The sequence below is a fragment of the Pyrus communis genome, chromosome 2 (genome assembly GCF_041283825.1).
Source record: "Pyrus communis isolate YQ-2024b chromosome 2, ASM4128382v1, whole genome shotgun sequence".
In the NCBI taxonomy this organism is placed as follows: Eukaryota; Viridiplantae; Streptophyta; class Magnoliopsida; order Rosales; family Rosaceae; genus Pyrus; species Pyrus communis.
Window position 1 is genome coordinate 995,990 of NC_142566.1, and position 3,232 is coordinate 999,221.

Here is a 3,232-nt window from a genome sequence, read left to right on the forward strand (position 1 = left end):
TGTGGGCTGGGGCCGCACCAAAGAATTGGTGCGGCTTATGGCTGCCGTGTTGCCATAGTCTTGGCAATTTTGAAGCGGCTTATGGCTGCCGTGTTGCCGTAGTCTTGGCAATTGCCCAGAAGAGATGCAATTAGGAGGAAAACAAAAACTTGAAGGAAGTAATGGACAAAAGATTAAACTAATAGCGTAATTGGAAAACGCAGGAAGTTAGGTTTGTTATTTATTTATTATGTTTTGCGTGTGTGAGTGATGCAGAGACGACAAAAGGCTAGGATACAAGTGGGTAAACAAAAGAGATCAAAGGGTGGACGACAGGAAACCGAAAAATGGTGGAGACAAATAACTGGTTTGTGATTTTTTATTTATTTTTTCTCTGTGTTGGCTGTATTGGACGACAAGAGAGAGAGAAAACCCTAAAGATCAAGGGCAAAATTTATGACGAATAATATTATGTGGAAAATGATTATAGGAAGTGTTATTGGCATTTCAAAAATTTTCATAAGTGTATTTTTTTTTTCTCAATATAGTAAGTTTGGAATGTAAAATGAGATTTTTGGAGTGTAGAATGAGATTTTTGGAGTGCTAATAACAATTCCAAATGACTATTTGTATTGATGTTTGAAGAATATTAATCTCAATTACAATTGAAATTTATAATACTGTTACAATCATGGAGAGGATTCCGGATTAACTAATGATATCTACAATTAATTAATTATAGTCACATGTAGTTCTCATATCCTAGTGAATAGGATGTTGGGTTTCTATTCATTCGTCTCGTCTCCTTCCTCTTAATAATAGTAAACTTAAAAAATAATAATTATTATACTCGTTTTGACAAGTTATGGTCCAAATCATGTATAATGCACTGGCAACTTCCCTCCTATTTCCTCGAAGAAATTAAGCAAATCATATATGTATATGTGTGTGTGTGTGTGTGTGTGTGTGTGTATGTTTGTATTAAGCCCTACTTTCTTCGTTCTTCAAAAAAACTTTGGCAAGACAGAAACCATGTCGGGTGCATTTCAAAATAGTGAATCTAATGACTTCCAAGAAATTCAGAACCAATTCAATTCCTCAATGCAATGGGCAGTGGCCTTATCTGCTGGTAAGTAGCCACTGTAGCATCTCCAGAAGCTGCAGGCAACAAATGTTTAGGAAAATATGATGCTTCTGCTTGCTAGTTTCTACTTGCTGCAAACATGGTCTCAAATGTTAATGAAAAATTCGTGTTTCGGGTCAACCTGCTTAACACGAAATTGGTATTAACACGTCTATGTAAATCTTGTAATTTGTCAAACACGTAAGGAGCTATTTATATGATTGCAGGTGAAATGACAATTTTAACCCTTTTATTTAGGGAAGTGTTATTGGCACTCCAAAAATCTCATTCTACACTCCTCACAAGTGTATTTTTCTTTCCTAATTTAAAAAGTTTGGAGTGTAGAATGAAATTTTTGAAGTGCTAATAACAATTTCCTTTATTTAACTTAGACATTATATTTATGTGTATTTGTATTTGTATTTATGAACATTATATGAACAAATTGTGTTATTATCTTGTAACACGTTTGATAATCACATCGTGTTCAGGATCGTAAACAAAGACTTAATGATCGGGTCATGAGCACAACTGGATTATTTGTATGACTTATTTTACAGTCTATCATCACTGCTATAATTTTTTTTGTAAGTTTGTTTTTAATTAGATTTGTTTTCAGTTTCTAGTGTGGTGGTGACCATTGCAATTGTAGCCATCGTATATGCCATCATTGATTGCTTGAAAAAGACAGGAAGCGCTATCCGGCATATGCCCGGATAGCAAACAGTTACAGTAGTATCGACAAGTCTTTGAATCCAAATCATTCATCCGACGATGTAGCAATCGACTTAACACCCGAATTGCAGCAAGTTCGAAGCTCACAAGTTGAGTTTCCGACGGTCAAGGGGTTTCTTAGCAACATGTCAAGGTGCTTACAAACACTGGGGATAAGATAGTCGAAGATCAATTCATGGCGAAAGTTGGCACCTTGGGAAGAACTTACCACATGAATTTGGTAAAACTATACGGCTTCTGCTTTGACCACGAAATGCGAGCACTTGTCTATGAGTACATGGAGAATGGATCACTTGACAAGTTCTTGTTTAGTGAGCATAGAGAAATAGGTTTGGAGAAGCTGCACAATATCACAGTCCAAACAGCAAAAGGGTTGGCTTATCTGCATGAGGAGTGTGAATCATTCATTATGATATTAAGCCCCGGAATGTACTTCTCGATAAGAATTTGAATCCAAAGGTCGCAGATTTTGAACTTGCCAAGCTTTGCAACAGGGGAAGCAGTCAAATGTTGTTAACCAAGGGAAGAGGGACACCCGGATATGCAGCACCAGAGATGTGAAAGCCTTATCCGGTTACTCACAAGTGCCATGTTTACAGTTTTGGCATGCTTCTCTTTGAGGTTGTTGGAAGGAGGAGAAATTTTGATGAGGATGTAAATGAGTCACGCGAATGGCTTCCGAGGTGGATCTGGAACATGTTTGACAACAATGAATTAGAAGAGGTGCTGTCGTTTTGTGGGATTGAAGAACAAGACAAAGAAAAAGCAGAGAGGATGATAATGGTAGCTCTGCTGTGCATTCAGCACGCACCGGAAGCAAGACCTCTCATGAGCAATGAAGTGCAGATGTTGGAGGGACATAAGGAAATTGCTTCACCGCCTTCTCCTTTCCAGCATTTGCAGTCGCCGCAAGGAAATTTAACACAACATAGTGGAACAGATGAAGACTCGAGTTCTTCTGCATCAGCCACAAAGACTTCTGCACAATGCAAGCACCCTTGTAACACTGCTGTGCAGAACAAATGTGAAAATGAGCTAGCTACTTTTTAACAGGTAAAGAGATTGATGGTTGCGTGTGTAAGACAAAAGAATAAATATATTGTTGGTTTTGACACTTTCATGAAATTATTTCATTTACTGTTGTAGAATGTAATGCATTTATTCTATAACATGTATGCTCATTGTTCTGGTTTTTGTAAAAGAAAAGGTTGCGATAAAAGTTAAAGAAACTTCACGGTGGTATTTCAATTCATATTTCCTTATTAGCAGTCGAGAAATTTTTTAAATGAAGACCCCGTAGAAGATTAGTGAAAAAAACAACGTCGTATATATATGTATATGCACCAGCATCATGAACCTTGACAAATCATAATCACCATTTTCGTAGAACTAGTT

The 3,232-nt window shown here is 37.0% G+C and overlaps 1 pseudogene; it reads left to right on the plus strand.

The window, feature by feature from the left end:
• Positions 1-1,011: 1,011 nt before the first annotated feature.
• On the plus strand, positions 1,012-2,887 carry LOC137748096 (LEAF RUST 10 DISEASE-RESISTANCE LOCUS RECEPTOR-LIKE PROTEIN KINASE-like 2.2; annotated as a pseudogene).
• Positions 2,888-3,232: the final 345 nt, after the last annotated feature.